The sequence below is a fragment of the Ambystoma mexicanum genome, chromosome 5p, assembly GCF_040938575.1.
Source record: "Ambystoma mexicanum isolate Mex_15411 chromosome 5p, UKY_AmexF1_1, whole genome shotgun sequence".
NCBI lineage: Eukaryota > Metazoa > Chordata > Amphibia > Caudata > Ambystomatidae > Ambystoma > Ambystoma mexicanum.
Genome location: NC_090930.1, coordinates 45,981,042 through 45,999,252, shown reverse-complemented (window position 1 = coordinate 45,999,252; position 18,211 = coordinate 45,981,042). Strand labels below are relative to the sequence as shown.

The 18,211-nt window shown below is 44.3% G+C and overlaps 1 protein-coding gene across 1 annotated transcript in view; it reads left to right on the top strand.

Annotated features, from left to right (window-relative positions):
• Positions 1-17,763, top strand: part of FOXO4 (forkhead box O4) — a 230,917-nt gene extending 213,154 nt beyond the window's left edge. Inside the window, exon 3 of the mRNA XM_069612403.1 lies at positions 1,110-17,763. The gene's annotated coding sequence lies outside the window, so the exon portion shown is untranslated. The remainder of the gene's footprint in view (positions 1-1,109) is intronic.
• The last annotated feature ends 448 nt before the right edge of the window (positions 17,764-18,211 follow it).

The following is an 18,211-nucleotide window of genomic DNA, read 5'->3' as shown; positions in this document are numbered from 1 at the left end:
AAACTTCTGATTTCACGGCATTCTAGAGCCGTCATTTGGGCATTATAGCTTTTCAAGTCTGAGCGCGGACTTCAAAGCAAACCCCCCCCCTCCCCCAATCCTTTCTTGAGTGTTTACTATTTACAGAGCTCTGTGGGAGGTTCTGTGGGGGAAGTTTCCGACCGCAGCCAACAGTTTTTCCTTTTTATATGGACTCCTAACATCAGAACTAGCTATCAAACACATTTTGAGAGTGGTTACTAGCACGCAGAGTGATATACGATCCCACACGGTCCATTTACCAACATCTCCAGATCGACTTCCATGTTGGAGACGTTCCTGCATATCTGCAGGTAGCCATGATCTGTAGTGACCCTTCCTAGTTCTGCCGGAGGTTTGCTGAAAGTTGGCTATAAATGGTTGGGATAGGCACTACCTGCCTGCATGCAGGCAATTATGGCAGATAAGAGGGGCAGAAACTACAGAGTTTATGGCACCTTACAATCTCTAAGTTGCGCCGCTTCTATTTGTACCTTAGGAACTCCATGCCCATCAATTGTTTGTTCACAGAAGATTTACGAAGCTCCTCACTTTGATTCGTAATCCTCCAGCGCTATTGAATTTCATATAATCCTGGAAACTGTCTCCCCCCCCCCTATAAATGCGCTGCCCACCTGCCGCTAACTTATCGGAACAGTCCCAACACAGGAAAATGGAAGGCGCAGCTTCACCTTGCAATCACGGGCTCTGTGCACCGCTCCAGTACATGTGAAGCTAGGCCTCATCTTTAACTTTATGCATTAGCATGTTCTGTTTCATCAGTACAAAAGGGAGGAAGCTTCATCGACTTCCATGTCGTGGTATTCCCCCAAACGGGAGACCGAGTAGTAACTTCGGATTCATGGGACTGCAAATGTCAATGCCAGGTTCAGCAGTGCTGGGTTTATTAAAACCTTTATTCCAAAATCTACCCATAAGAGCTTTGGGAAATCCTTTGTTTGATTTCAGTCTAGATATGCAATGAGGGTTGTTTACTGAATACAAAACTTTGAGTTTACTGTTTGCATGGTCTTTTTAAAACGGAGGGTGATGCCAGGTAAATTAACTTATCTCTTTTCTTTCACCCACAGATTTCATCAGCTCATCATTGGGTCAGCAGTTCAATTTTAGCTCCTCGCTCATAGTAAAGTCCTAAGGAAGCAGATAGCGCCTTAGGCAGCTATATGGCAAGTCACGCCACTCTCAATTGACATTCACTCAATGAGGACTTCTTATCCTAGTGATGTGGAGATACTCTTCAGAAGTTGTGTAGGCTTTCCTAGAGCGTTGTTACAGAAGAGATGGAAGTGTGATATGCTACTCCGGAGTGCCTTCCTTCAAGGATGTTCCCCAGTGTGTCTGCTCAGCAGTCATGGCATCCCTTCTGCACAGAATAGCACCAGCCAGCCTATTTGCCCAGTGCACTTAAGTGGAGCGAGGCACCACCTTAAACTAGCCTTTGGTCTCAGACTGTACCCCACCTGCTCTCATGGCAGTGCGAGGAGGGAAATTGGCAATATGACGACAGAAGCAGAGTTTCATCTGCAGAATGCACAACCGTCGCAGGAACAGATGCAGATGAGATCGGGTGAATCTGCACCAAATGGTGCTTCTAAAGGGACTTGGTGTAAGCAGACTGGAGAGGATGACTCCACTTCCTAAGTCAACCGACTGCCAGGAAGAAAGGCGGGACTCCATCTCAGAGATCTTATTGGAAGCCTTTCCTTCGAGGATCCGTCCGAGTCATCGCTGCATCACAGAAAGAAAGAAAGAGACCGAAATGCTGAATGCTATCCACTCCGGCACACAAGATTTGACATGGACAGCCAGATTTGATGCCTTGCCCACTGCTGCATGGCGGCCAGAACAGTTTTCTTTTCATTTCCTCAAATTAATCAAAGGTACTGACGGCAAAGACCCTGCCACAGCTGCCTATTTTGAATGCTGTGATTGGAACTAATAATAGCATCAGTTTTATAATCTCCTGTGAGAGACGGACGGGGTTAGGCTTTTGGAGACGCCAACCCTCTCTCCGGGTAACCTGTTTTTTTTTTTTTTAAATTTTTGAAAAAATAGTTTGCGCATTGCTTTGTAATCGATCTGTAAAAGTAGCTGCAAATAACCAGAAAGCTTTTTATAAACTTTTAAAAACATAGAATACCTATTTTAATTATGAACATTATCAAGCAGAGATTTAAGAATTTGAAAACCATTTTCTACTAGAATTTGTAATTTTGTGTAGAATACTTTTTGTAACTTTGATATGAACACTACAGAGGAGCTTGGGGACAAAGCAGAGGGGTACGGACAGTAGGGACGTTTCGGACAATAAGCTACAGATGGTCATGCTGCCACTGTTGGAGGGGTTCTGGGGGGCCGACTACAGGAAAGCTTGTCGGCTAGGGTGTTTGTAGGGATGATCAAAGCCCTTCTATGATTCAGCATTACTGTTTCGTGTGTTTGTTGTTGTTGTAAGTAATGGCCCTTCTTGCCTGTTTTCTTCTGGTTTTTCAGAGAGATCCATCAACCTAGGACAGCATAGGAAAATAACCGCATTGCCACATGCACTTCATAATGAAGGAGTCTATAAAGGGGCAAGAACATCATTGACTGTTGCAGGTCTTGTTTCAGTGTGCATTTCCATGTTTAAATTGACACAACTTATTTCACCCCAACTTTGCACTACATCACCTTCAGAATCGTCAAAAAAGCAAGCGAGTTGGAAGGACAATGCAGAAGAGCTCCATTCGCCTTCCATCGGAGTGTCTGGCTATGCATGTGCACAGCACTGCAGGTTTGTCGTGTTTCGGACATGGCCGGCAGAATACCCATGATAACTGACATACAGTCTGCTCTCCCTGGCACCGATGGTCTCTATCACTAGGGGCCTCTATATGTTCCTGTCCCTACATTTCTCACCCTGCTTCAACTCCTCCAGCCCATAAATGGCAGAATGAGTGGAAGGATTCTGCCTGCTGACCTGGCAGTACGTCCGCTCGCCTTTCTACAACACTTGGCCTTTCATGGCTTTACGTGTCCTGGTCTGAAGGAGCTGGCCACAAGTTGGCTGCCAGCTCTCCCTTTGCCTTATTGTGCATGCTTGACATGGAATGCTGCGCCTGCGTGCCCGATGGGCAGCACTTTCTACTTCACTTCTTTGGGTTGCGTTACCTGTTCTAGTCATCTGAACTGGTGATTGCATTTGCTTGGTGCTGTGGTTCCTGCTTACATTCTGTGCCTGCCCTTCCTGCTCTGCAGTTTAATCCACTTCAGAGTGCAGGCACTGAGCAAGTCTGTTTCCCTTGAATGTGGGACAGTGCAAATTAGCAGACTGATAGCAGCTTTCCCTGATCAGTTGATCTACATCTGACCGTTCTTTCCCTCTTCTTGTAGGTGCACCGTCCTCTACTTGTACAGTGCTCTGCTGCTTTCAAACTAGTTTTGCACCACCGGAATCACCACGTGCATATATATATACTGCCTCTGCCTGCTTCCTTTTCGTCCTTACTTTGGTTCATAGCTTTAATGTTATTGCATAGTATGTACCCATTTACCGAAGGATTGACTACAGCTTAAAATGTCGGGTAATCTCCTGTTTACCAGGGTAGAAGGGACTTTGGGGCTGTAAGTGATCCCCGCCTCGCCTCTTTAAGAGCGCTTGGTGGCCTGACTGTCATATACTGGAGGCTTGTGCTACCTTCTTCATGCAGTCTATGCTGTGAGCCGTGAGATTGCACATTGAAAGGTACGACTGTGTCCTTGTAGCCGACATTGCCTTAGTTGCTGTAGCCGCTCCAAGCTAGAATGCGTGCGTTGCATACGGTCTATTCTTGGGCCTGTTTACCTTCTCTGTCCCACTAACTCCCCCGTTTCCCCTCACCGGGGCTCCCTGCACTGTGTCGATCATGTGCCTCGCTTTCCTTTTGCTTGGGAATCAAGCCTCTGCCGTGCCTCTACTGCCCATTGTACTACTTCCTCTGCAACGGCTCCTTTCCAGCAGTAGATGCATAGTGATGCGTCCCCACCAATGGATGCACACATCCGTGTTTCCAGCGATGGAAACATGTGTCGCAACTAGCTCGCGGCCTGTTGACCCCAGATCCCATTCCGTGTCTGTTTCAACTGCGAGCTACTCGTGCAAAGTCAGCGAGTGACTCCTTCCAACAATCCTGCCCCCCAATCCTTGAAACCACCTGCCTCCCACTGTCACTATTGTCCCACTATATAGTATTTTGACACAATACTGTCCCACTCTTAGACTTGCATGTAACCGTTGGTCGAATCGCCCGTTGCTATCTTATGTTTGCTTGTAATGTTCTTAAGTCTTTGCAAGCGCTGTTACCTGATGTTTACGTGGTGCGATACAAATAATAAACATACAAATCATACACCCAAAATCCCTCCAACGCATAATCGCTTCGTAATAGGCATTCTATAAAGTCCCATTTTTTATTCCGTTTTGTATGTGCAAGCGGTAGAGTAGACTTGAGATCAAGCTAATCACCACGTACATCCTGCTATGAGAACATGCCATAATATTGTGTTCATCAGTACATGGCACTCTTCCTTTCTAGTCTTGCCCATAACCCTTTCTCAGTACTCTATAGTAAAGTGAATGGATGTTTGCAGAATGCCCCCATGTTGTTGGCACCTTGGCTCGCTTCTCTATCAATCCTAATAGATTTGGCCACTTTGCTTTCCTGCTTGGTCGTTTGCTGAGTAGCAATGGTTGGGATTGTAGCTCTTGAGCAGGACTGTTTAATCTTTTAGAGTTTCGTTTGCTGAACCCAGGACCTTATCTGCTTTAAAATTTGGACTATTGTTTTCTTACTATGAAGTATCCATGAAATGGTGTTTGCTGATCCCAAGACATTTTGGTCAATGTAGCTAATGTAGCCTGACCTTCTAGCAGTAAAAAAAAAACACATCAGCACAAACTTTCTAAATAGCGGCCCTGCAAGGCATTTGGATGAATGTGGGCGATGACGTGTTACTCTAGATTTGTCTAGCATTAGATATTACCCCTCCAGGATACAACTGGCATCCTGTTTCTCTTTGCACTTTTTCATCATGTCATTAAGGGTCTCGGACCAAGTGTTTATTAAGCATTTATGGTTTCCTTTTGGCTCCAACATCTTAAAATGCATTGGTACTTTAAGGCCTCTGCTGATCACACTGTAGTGTTACCCATGGTCATTCACTTTCTCCCTTTCACATGCCTAAACTTGAATGCACAGCGGCTGACTGAGGCTTCTCCAATGGATGTAGCCCGAACGGATCACAGGAATATCTTCTGCTACCTTCTGAACAGCAAAGTTCCACGGCTCCCACCATACCCCTTGCAATGGACAGGCAGTTTCTCGTTTTCAGACACTTCTGTGCCTGAGTTTTAGGATTCACATGCGTTGCCTTTTCTGGCACTTATCTTTAGTTCTGTGCAATTTGTGTATGTTTCTTTTGCCAGATCACGCAAATGGTTATCATGAGTAGCCTTTTCACTCTCCATTACGAATTTAGATGTGGAAGGAGCCTCTGTGCATGGGAAGTGCAGCATCTTCGCTGTGTCTTCCTGTGTTGGTCATAACGTTGATGGATCCCGAGTGGCTCTAGTTTGATTTCTCACATGGTTTTGTAATCCTTGTGAACTTAATTTTACAGCATAACATCCCACTAGGGGTGTTCTGAAATGTATAAATCATTGCTGATCATCACCTGAAGCAAGTCTCAGGACGAAGATGGAAAATATTGCGGGCTGAGGCGTATGTCTATCCCGAAGTACCACATTTATGCAGGTATCTTGTGAAGTATTGATTGAGGTCTCATTTTGGTTCTACTCCACAGTGTACATTACATAACGTCCAATAAGTTCATTGCACAATATCGTTCACTGTTTACCTTGATGACTCGAAGTCTGTGCAATTACTTATTTCCTGATGGTTTCCACTGCATATGACCTAGCAGTGGTGATGAAGTCCCACACAGTCTGTAAATGTCCATGACTCGTCGGTGCATATACGTCCACCGATATCCGTAGCAGGGGTTACATGGAAAGCTTGAAGATGTTGCTCTCTTTAACTAAGATGACTGTGATGGTCTTTCCGCCAGGCATTCTATGTCTCGGGATATCAGTTTTCCGTTTTTGTGGTCTATCAACTTCACCATTCCTCAATCGCAGTAGATGTCTCGGGCCAAAGTAGCCAAGTGTTTTGTGTTCATCGTTGCTCTCGAAGGTTCATTTTTGAAGATTTCAACAAATTGCCTGAAAACCTCTCTTTAGGCTTTTGGCTTCAGCACAACTCTTTTATAATTGTCCATTTCATTTTAGCTCCTTTTTGTTGAACTGCAGCATTTTCCAGTCTGGACTTTTTATGTTGTTGGAGACAAAACAAAAGGGCATTTATTCAATGAATTCCTCTCTAACTTGCGAACATGTTCCCCTTTTGTCATGCAAATGAATGTTCTTACTGTTTGTAAAACGGGGGAATCCCAGTGCTAGTTTGTGGTGCCATTTTGGGATAACAAGTCATTAAATGCAGGTCACTTTTACACAAGTTCACCCAGGCCAGCATATGACTTTAAGGAAGGGAACAGTGCACCATCTTCTGCCATCTTCCGTGCTATCCTGAACCTTCCCCTGGAAATGTATCCTCCTACAGCTCCTGGCAGTACCATAGTGGTCAACCAACATCAGCTGTGACTGTCTGATCGAAAGAGGATCTGTGATTTGTCTGAACACATATCCTCTGGCGTGCACTAAGGTCTGAATGCTTTTCTTGGGAACCATCGAATGATTGCCTGTAATGGTTCACTTCGATTATCATTATGGAATGCCATGTCCATGAGAATTTTTAGAGTTGCACCCTGTTGAGAGTTTAGATTCGGTGCTGCGGCAAATGCACAATTTGAAGAATCTGAAAATTTGGCAGCAGAGATTAAATTTCTAGAATCATGACAACGAGCAGCTATATGCGGACGTTCATGGATGAAAGCATCTGCCTTTACATAGATGGCACCACAGAAGCTCTTCTTTGGTTATCCATCCCTCATTTGTGGGATGAAATTGGGTGAACTGGAGCGCAAGTTACCTGGGGCAAGGTTCTGAGCACCCCTGGGGTTGCTGTGATATGACGCTAGGCTCGGAAACTGTCATGAAAATCTGTGCCTTCAATACTGCACCAGCGTGTAGGTGTTCAGTTGGTGGAAACCAAATATAGCAGCATTAATGTGTGTGTATATAATATATATTTATTTCCGAGGCTTGTGGAATCTGCGTGGAGCACATGAAATGCATAGGCTGACATCTAGTGGAAGCTGCAGATTATTAGTTATTTTTCGAAACTTGAAAAGGGATGTTGAGAGGGCATGCCAGTAATACTATCCCTAGTGTGACGTCCACCGTCACACGTCAAGGACCTCAGATTTTTTTTTTACCACCATCGACAGACATAAAATCGCGGAGTTCCTATTCGGCTAACCCCATTGATAGAAAAATGAGTTAATTACTCTTTATATCCTTTAAATCGCTGACTTTCGACAACATCTTCGGCGGTGAAAAGGACGAACGTCGGACAAAGACCTTGATTTGACACACCTCTTCGGCTTTGGAAGACTGCACCAGGCCTCAGCCCTGACGGTACGAAGAGTGTGGGGTGGACATTTCTTAGGGATCTAAGAGAATGCATATTCCCCTTTACCCTCTATTTTCACCTTGTTGCCATACCATCCAATTATGGAAAGAACACCATTTAAATTCTGTCCAAGTTGCAATAAAAAGTTCCCCTGGAAAGACAAGCACTAGGTGTGCAACCTTTTGTCTTGCACGGCACCACAACAAGGGCCATTGTCGAGCTTGTCAGCTCGTCAAACGAAAACAAGCAAGGACCGAAAATCCAAGCGTTGGGCCCACCACCCAATGCTGGCGGAAGGCGTCTTGGACGTGGAGGGAGCATCCAGCGCCGGCTGCATTGCTGTCTTTTTGGATGACTAAGTCGATGGGGAACCGATTGATTCCCACTTGCTAGCCCCCGACCCCAATAGACAGGCAAGTGGCGCGGTTATGGGGATGACAACTGGCAGCAGAAGCACACACAGTGCAACTCACACCAAGCACACACCCCATGGTCCACACAGCATCAAGGGTTAGGTCCACAAGCTCCCTGTTCTCTGGGCATTGATGAGCTCGATCGCCACACGACGGCCCCCCTAAGTCGCGAGACCAATGCTATGCGGCCGCTGTGTCCAAAAGCCGAGCTTCGGACCTCCCATCCGCCGAAACTCACCAACACACTGTCAATCTGCGAAAAGCACCAGTTCCTCGAAAATAGCTCCGCTAGTGCAAAAACATGTCCCTTAAAGGGAGAACATTGAAAAAAAATTCTAAAACTCACCATTCCCACAAGGACAAAGGTAGTACACCTCATAAGGAAAAGAATAGCGTTTCCCAAGGGCAGGGTACTTTATCAGGTCCTATGAGACACAAGCAGCCTACTCCAGAAATATCAGACTCCCCTTACTACACCCAGTTCATCTACCATACCTAGCTCCTCACAATGGCCCTGTGAAGACATTGATAGGGTAATGCGCAGAATTACTTTCGTGGTAGATTTCTTGGAAAAGAATCCACAGGCAGTACAAAGCCTCCACAATATGCCACCAACTAGTGGCGCATCCACCTCACAACCCTTAACAACTCCTAATAATAAAGAGGCCATGTGCGGACACCCTCTTAATCAATCCACAGCTAGATCCAGTCCAATATGATCCAACTTCAGACACTGAGGAGCAGAATACCCAAGGGGGGGGGTCACTAATATGATAACGACGACGTTTACATCTTACCCTCTCCCGATCACCTAGACCCACCAGTGGCTGACTCACCAGTGGATAATCAACCTCGGTTTAATGATATGCTCATGAAGGCAGCGGAGCATTTCCAGATCCAGGAAACTCAATTGAATAAAGATTTTGTAGATGACATATTAGGGGATTAAAAAGCTGTTACCCAGTTTTTCAGCCCTCGCTTGAGACTCCAAGCCAAATGTGCTCTGAGAACCCACATATCAAAAAGATGTTTCGCCATGCACCCTCAGACCCTCTTTACATAAGACGACAACTGAAACCAGACTCGTTGGTAGTGACCGCTACACGAAAAAGGGCAGGAACACCGCTAGCTTCATCTGAAGCTCCCCCAGATCAGGAAAGAAAAACGCTTTACATTCTAGGGACGAAAGGGGCCACCTCAGCAGCCTTTCAAACAAGGTTTGCAAAGACCACATTATAGGCGAGTTACAAATGCCATAAGTGGGATGAGGTTGCAACTCTAACGGCATCAGCACCTGAAACCCTCAAGTCCCAACTGTCCCTTTCAGTAGCGGAGGGAAAGGCGGTGTCATACTGCACCCTGAAGAATAACTTGGATGCCGCAGATAATGCAAGCAGAATCATCGCTGGTGTGACAATATTAAAAAGCATGCATGGCTTCGCCAGTCAGGATTCAAACTGGAGATAACACCCCTAAACATGCCTATAGAACCAAATGTCCTGTTTGGGAAAGCTGTTGAGGATGCATTAAAATTGGCCAGAGTATGACACTCTTAAATCGTTAGGCCAGCTAACAAATAAGCCACCAGGCCAAAGAGGCGGAAACAATTTTCATCGCTTTCGATGACAAAACTCACAAAGGGGTTCCGGTTATGGCAAAAGTCAGGGCTCATCCTGGGGAAACAATCATGGACAAGCCTTGCAAGGTTTCCAAAGAGCCCAGCGTAGATCTCATACCCGGGTGAGGTATTCCACTTCCAGAGGTGCAGCAACACCTCCTAAACAATGACCACCTGCTTCAGGTCCCGCTCCCATGCCTCTCCAGTAGGAGGGCGTATAACGCACTTCACCCACGCATGGGAGGGAATCGACTCAGACAAGTGGGTGCTATCTACCGTAGCGGGTGGTTATTGCGTGGAATTACTTCAGCGACCCTCAAACTTCCCCCACGTCAAGTGAACCATGAAGGAAGAACGCATCCTTCTAGAAGATGTTGCAACGCTGCTGCTCAAGGGCGCCATGGAAATCGTCCCAGCGAACCAGGTAAACAAGGATATCTATTCATCCTACTTCCTTGTGCAAAAGAAAGATCAAACCCTGCGCCCAGTATTAGACATGCACCCTCCAAACACCTGTGTAAAGCCACAATAATTTTGCATGACAATGCTACAAGATGTAATGCTGCATGGCAACATTGAAATAGGAAAATAGGCATCTTTCATATCCAGTGTTCTGAGTGCACAGATTCTTGCGTTTCAAGATGGCACTTTGAATTGGTAGTGCTGGTTTGCTATCTTTTGGCATAACATCCGCTCCAAGGGTATTCACCAAGGTACTGGCGGTGGTGGCAGCACACCTGCACAGGGAGTCAATCCCAGGTTACCCGCACCTGGATGGCTGGCTGATTACAGGGGAGTCTCCCCAAATTTGCAGGCAAAATACTCAAAGAACTACAAACCTTCTCTTCCAATTGGGATTCTCAATAAAATCGAAAAAAGTGAAGCCTTGTCCCAAACACAAACAAGCTGTTCCTAGGAGCTGTCATAAACGCGTATGAAGGGTTAGTCTTTCCATCAAAGGAAAGAGTCCAAAACATGCTAATGCAAATACCTCAATATAAAGCCAATCACCAGATAAGCGCACACAAAGCTATGCGTTTGCTCGGCATGATGGCATCTTGCGTTTACCTTGTCCCACACGCATGTTTGCACATGCGCCCCATGCAGCAGTGGTTGGCGAAACAGTGGTCTCGGGCAAGCGGTCAGTGGGACGATCTAGTGGTTGTTTCGCCAACACTAGTACAAGACCTTTGCTGGTGGACAAAGGAGAATCTGTTGAAGGGAAATCCCTTCCATGATCAGGCGGTACGCAAGCAGTAGTAACAACAGACGTGTCGCTCTTCGTGTGAGGGGCACAGCACTCATCTCGCAACACATAGTCTGGGGACTTGCATCACGGCACAGAACCACATCAACCTGCTGTAACTTCCAGCGGTATTCAAAGCGCTTCAAGCATTTGAAGCACAGCGGACAAATCAGTCGAAACAGATCCTAACTGACAGCACCACTACAATGTTCTACATCAACAAGCAAAGGGGCACACATTCTCCAAATCTGTCCAAGCTAGCACAGAAAATATGGCCATGGACACTCAAACGGGGGATGTTCCAGAGTAACGCAACACCTTAGCAGACTCGCTGAGCAGAGACCCCCCTACCAGAGGAACACGAGTGGCGATTAGACACAAATGTCGTAAACCACATCTTCTCACAGTGGGGTTAACCTACACTAGACTTGTTCGCTCCAAAAGAAAACCAGCAATGCCCAGACTTCGTGTCCAGGTTTGCCCAACCAGACTCCAAGGGGAACGCCATATAGATGAGCAGGTCCGGTACATTTGGTTACTTTTTCCCCCGCCACTCCTCTAATGAGCAGGGTGGTGAACAAAATTCAGAGAACAAATAATGTTCATCCTAGTTGCTCCCATGTGGGCAAGACAGCCATGGTATACACATCTGCGCAATCTGGCGATGTGCAATTCCGTCTGACCAATCTACTCACCCAACACAAGGGAATAACAGTATACCCTCAACCTCACTCGGTGAACTTGGCAGCATGGCTCCTGAAGTCATAGAGTTTGTACGTCTAACGTAAACCAAACACCACACACTGTTATTTTGACAAGTGGAGATTTGTAATTTGGTGCCAGTCTAAACAAATAAACCCTGTAGAATGTCCTCAATCTCACATTCTAAACTATATGTTCCACTTGTTAGACTCAGGGTTAGTATTCAACTCTATAAAGGTGAAGCTGGCGGCTTTATCAGCTTACACCACCTCTCAGAGTAAAGTATTGTGGTGGAAAGTTTCCGTCATTAAATCATTCATGGAGGGAGTAAAGAGAATTCATCCTCCAATTTCAAACCCACCGCCATGCTGGGATCGCAATATAGTACTCGCAAAGCTCATGGGACCTCCATTTGAGCCTATGCATGAGTCAAGTCTTAAACACCTGACATACAAAACTGCCGTCTTAGTGGCTATAACATCCATAAGAAGAGTTGCTCATCTTCAAGCATTGTCAGTGCAGGACCCGTTATTTGTCATACACAAGGATAAATTGGTTTTACAAACACACCCTAGTTTCTCACCTAAATTCATTTCCAAATTTCACGTGAACCAATCCATTGAGCTACCAGCCTTTTTCCAGAACCCAACAAGCTCGGCTGAGGAAAAAAACTCCATACTCTAGATGTAAGGAGGGCGGTCCTTTACTATGTAAAAAAGACCAGACTGCTCAGGAAAACAGACCAACTGTTTGTCTCCGTAGCACTAGGCAGAGAACAACATTTTTACAGCTTCTCTATTTGCTATGTTAGACCATGAGAATGTAATATTTACCAACTACGCGGATGGCACTCAATGTGTCATGGCTCGGACGAACTGGCCATCAAAAACATTTTTACCATCATCAAAACCTGGATGGTCCATAACAAGTTGGCCCTAAACAAATCTAAAACTGAGTTCCTAGTTATTGGATCCTCTCACATACTGAATAAACTTGGTCCATGCTTTGATACCTTTCAACTGGGAGAAGAAACTATTCTCCCACTTAAAGTCAAAACAATTGGCGTCACTTTTGATCAGCGTCTGTCTATGAAATAACATGTCGGCAGCCTGGTCTCGTCTTGTGCCTATTATACAAGCTCACTTAAGACCCTTCATATCACAAGAAAATGCAGACACTATTGCTAGAGCAATAACCCTGTCGAAAATAGACTATTGCTCAAGTCTCCTAATAGGCCTGGACAAAACTGATCGGAATAAACTCCAAGTGTGACAAAATGGCGCTGTCTGAGTTGTTATGAAACTCAAGCATAGAGATCATGTCATGCTTGCAAGACATGCTCTCCATTGGCTTCCTGTGGAGTCTAGGATTTTTGTTTAGGACCCTGACCATAATCCAAAAGTGTAGACTGGGCAATATGCCAGATTATCTACAACAACTTCTCTCATTGAGAACAAGTACAAGAGCTTTAAGATCCAGTAATCAACACCTCTTATTTGTTCCAAAATGCCGAACTGTGAAGGTGGCCAACTCGGCTTTTTAATGCTGTTGGGCCTAAGGTATGGAACTCCCTCACCTCCTGAGTTGAGAGGTATTGAATCGCGCGAGATTTTTAAGAAGGAGCTAAAGACTCACCTTTTTAATTCATCTCTTTTTAATCCTTCAACTGGTTTTTAACTGATTCTCTGATCACTGACTTTTTATCTGTTTTTCTTGTTCTTGTCTTGTAGTGCCCTCACGCCATTAGGTCCATGTCCGAGCTATATAATTGTTATAAAGTAAAAGGAGACCGTATTTCCAAGAATGCCATCTCCAGATGGATAGCCAGATGCATACATCTGTTACTCATTATCAAGTGAAACGCTGCCATTCACACCAAGAGCTCACTCCACAAGGGGTACAGGAGCTACTTTGGCTTTTATCGCAAATGTCCTGTTAAACACCATTTGCAAAGCAGCTACATGGAGCTCAGTACACACTTTCACTCAGCACTACTGCATTGACACTCATTCCTAAGCAGATACACAGGTGGGGCAAGTGGTTCTAAAACATCTATTTGCCGCTGGACCTTCTCACAACCCACCACCTTCTCCTAACACTGCTCGCTAATCTATACATCGCATGTGATCTAAGCAGGGATCAGAAGGGATACATTACTCACCGTAATCGTATTTCTGATGCTTGTATCTGCTTAGATTCACATGTTCCCACCCTTCCTCCCCTTAGAGAGAAAAGGTGCACGGATGTTTATAAGAGCTTTATCTGATCAGATCTGCTTTAATACACCTGTACTCGCGCTACACTTCTTGTTGCCTCATGTCAGAAACAAAACAATCTGGGGGACCTCGACACGTGAAAGGACATGGGTACAGAGGACTTCAAACTAGGGATAGTATTACTGGCATGCCCTGTCGACATCCCTTTTCGAGCTACTGTAATACTCTGCAGCTTCAACTAGATGTCAGCCTATGCATAACATGTGAGTCTAAGCAGATACAAGCATCAGAAATACGATTACGGTGAGTAATGTATCCCATATATTTAGAAAATTGCAGGTCAAAATGTTCTCTCTTCTGGTGTGCTGCCGTGTACCCTTATACCCAAAGCTGTATAGCGTATACAGTGTTCCCCATACTTGGTCTTTTTTTCATTCTTCATGTTAACCCTTGGATTTCTAAAAGCCCAGTCGCACATTTTGAATTCTGTCACCATAGAACAGAATATAACAAAAACATTAAAGGAACTTAAGTAGATGAATATTATTGTTCAACTATTGACAAGGGGATGAGTGACTTGCAAATGTATACAAGGAAACAATGCAATGTTTATCATAAGACCCCTGGCATTTGATACCTATATTTCTTTTAAAAGGTTGTACATTGTGTAAGGGACTCCTTTTGGACCGTAACCAAAGAACACTGTGTACCTTTTTTTTTTTTTCAAAATATAAACGTCTTACCAGTTTTAAGACTAGACATACTGCCCTGCACCTATGCCATATTACCAAACTATTGTACTTGTCAGACATAATGCACTCCAGTGGGTGTTCAGGCCTAGAACAATACAAGCACTGTGTAAATCTTGCTGTCAAATGTACGAAAGGAACGTACGTTTAAATGACGTTAATCTCTGCTATTTCACAAACTATAGAAGGAAGCCCCCTGGAAGCATGAGATGCACTGTGTAACACTTTCCTAGCCAGCAGAATCCCAGAAATGAAGTGAATCCTTACAGGTTGCGTGCTGGGCCTGGTATGGTAAGGCACAGCGATATTTCTGCAGTTTCATTGTATTGTACTCCCTGTGCAGGCACGTTTGGTGGTTTTTCGCTATGCTGGTCTGGCCAAGGCAACTACTTACATTAAATGTAATTGTTCATTAATGAAGTTGGTTTTCAGAAAAAAGCACTTTGGGGTGTCAAACTAATATACATTTTTCCGGTGCATGTAGCTATTTTCAGTACTGCTTTTCTGAAAAGCCACCTCATGTGCCCATTAGCAGAAATTAAGAGCAAACGTCTTTATCTCTCACAATTTTCTGACCCATCACACGCTAGCTCCCACATTGTCATTTTTATGAAGTGCGTGCAAACGTTGCTTGGCAACATTTTCAATTAACTGGTTACTCCACCCTGTGTGTCCAGTGAACACCCTTTCTAAATGTTAGTAAAGCTTCTTTATTTGGACCCTAGCAAAGAGTAACATTTTGTATTACTACAGCACTTTAGCTTCAAGTTCTAAACAAGCCTCGTATTCATGATTATTCTACCTCGGCAGGAAAAATGGCTAAACTGACTGAACTTATTTTGTGCTTTGAACTCGTAAGGTTTTTGCAGAATATTTCAGCTTTTGTCGCAGTGGCCCGGAGCAATCTGAAATGGGTAAGCTTTAAGACTGCGACTATGTGATTAATGATACCACGCCACCCAGTCTTCACTTATGGCTTTGGCATGGAGGAACATCTGACAGCTGTACAGGATTCAGCAGAGGGTATAGTAGGTGGTCACATTGGAAGAGAATAGGGGGCTTGCCTTCTACATCGACTTAAAAGTTTCTGACTAGTGCAATAAAGCATTTTGGATAGTTACTATTTGTGAATGTCTGGGTTTTAAGAAAAAAAAGGTTGACTCGGCAGAAACCAGGAAGTTGTGTTGGCGTCAATCGTTTGTGAGTGCTCGCCTTGTGTATCGGACACACCTATTTTACAGACTGTCTAGGGATGTTGCATAGATATTTTAGGCAGGCTGATGCAAGACTTATCTGTAGCATCTGGTAGAGCAGGCAGTGGAGGCTACCACAGAGTGTAGAGACAATAATAACAGTGAGGACTACTACTTGGACACATTGTTGCGAAGTAATACACCTCAATGGACATCCGGTGTACATATAAGGCTCTTCTATTAAACAGTTCTGAAAGGGCTGAGGCAGACACATGGAACAATTGCCGTGCGTGAAAGGTAAGGAGTGGGAGGTTTACTCAGTGTACGGTTTTACAGAAGGCAAGAGCTGGCACCTGAGATGGGTTAGGCAGTCCATTTCTGTCTGCTAAAGTGTGCGATAGCGACAGACCTGCAGCCATAGCCACAATTGGCATGGTAGAGCCATTTGAAGTTTCTGGTTCACTGTGCAGAAATTACGTATTTTCGTTTTGTTTCCATCGATATAGATCTGTGCCTCCCACCACCTGAATCTCCGTCTTCCCCATTTATAAGTCTGGGATGTGGTGTCTTCCCAAAGGTGACCTTGCCCAAGCTGAGAGGCATTGTATATGATGCTGTGGGTCCTTAAGATGTGTGTGTGCATGCATGCTCAGTTGGTCCTACTGGGCTCTAAAGCAAGCCAGGCACACTGTGAATTCTGCAGTAACAAAATATCGTGTCATCTCCCCAAATACTGGAAACAAATAGCTTGGACTGCATCTTAAGCACCACCATTTTTTTCTTTCACCAGATGGAGCTTTCTTTTAGCACACATCTACCAAAACATTAAGTTCAGCTACACTCAGAAAATAATGCAGTTCTTTCTTGTTGAAGAGCCAATGTGTCAAAGTGTACATTAAAATGTTTGTTTGTAACTGTATCGGATGTGAACATATTTCCGCATGTAAATTATTATTTGACTCAACATTTGCATTTGTCTTCAGGAAAGCAGAACACAGTTACACAAGATATTTTCTTCAACGTACCTCCCTATTCCTTACCTGCCTGCAGGTCCAAACCATGAAGGTGCTTCGCTTGGTTTTATGTTCCTATCCATATGTACGGCTAAGTGCTGCCCATTCCAGATCTGTGTAGTGATGTATGTGTCCACGCTATAGGATACAATCCATCTGTTTACCAGCATTTTCTTTCCCGGTTACCAGACATTTGGTCGAAAAAAATTGGTCGACCAGACAAATGGTCGAACCAATTTGGTCGAAAACCAAATGGTCGAATTTTTTGGGGGGGGTCCCCCAACCCCCTTTTTTTCTCTAAAAACCCCTTTTTTTAAAAAACGAAAACCCGAAAAATAAATATATAAATAAAAAAAAATCGACCATTTGGTTTTCGACCAAATTGCGTCGACCAATTGTCATTCGACCAGTTTTCAGTCGACCAAATGACTGGACACCTTCTTTCCCTACTAGTTGTTTACAGTGTACATAGAAAACGTGTTACACATTTATCGTCTACACTTGGAGCATTTTGGGGCACCTCCTACACAAATGATTCTGTTGTATTCACCTTATTGCGATCACCAATGTACTGGTCCACGGTGGATCTTGTGCTTTAAACAAGTAGTGTATAGTTTGCATTGTTACATAAGACCTTTGAAACTGTTCTTAGTTACAACAAGTAGTAATCCCAAAGATTAGCGGCACAGTCGGAGGAAACCTCCCATTGCTGTGGAAGCATTACAGGTTATTTGCAATTTTATGAATCTTTGTGAAACTCCCAAAGTAGGCTGTTGATTGTGTTTGATTTCCTTTTACCTTTTGGACATTTTAATTTTGATCTTGTACCTGTCAAAAATCACATTTTCTTTTTTGACCCATTCAAAGAATGTCTTTCTTGTCCCATCTGTACTCATGAGACTATACAACATTGTAGATATAGTGGGGAGATGTTTGAATAAAACAGAATCTGTGAGCCCCCGCCACATCTATGGAGCCAACTTATTTTATTGTACGAGCGAGTGGAGACTTCAAAGGGGCGCGTTGCTAAATCTTCAGTGATGCCTGAGTGTCACATGTGTTCGTCTGCATATGTTGTCTGTGAGTACATCAAATCTGAATCCTATGTAGAAATGTTTGTTGGATCCATGAAAAAGCGAGGTATTACAAAACATGTTTGGGGGACCTATGGCTTAGCTGTGTGTAGATCATCATTTGAACATATTAACACATAGGCAGCATTTGCGCTTTCATATGAAAACCCACCACCTTGAAGGTCACCATTTCATTATTACTGAAATGCTAAAATCCTCAGGAGGGATCCAAGTGCCACCACAGGTAAAGCGTTCTTTGCATGTGATTAGCTAAAAACAAAAAAGACGTTAAATGAATGCATTTTCATGTTTATAAAAATGTATGTGGTTTTCTTCTCCTTT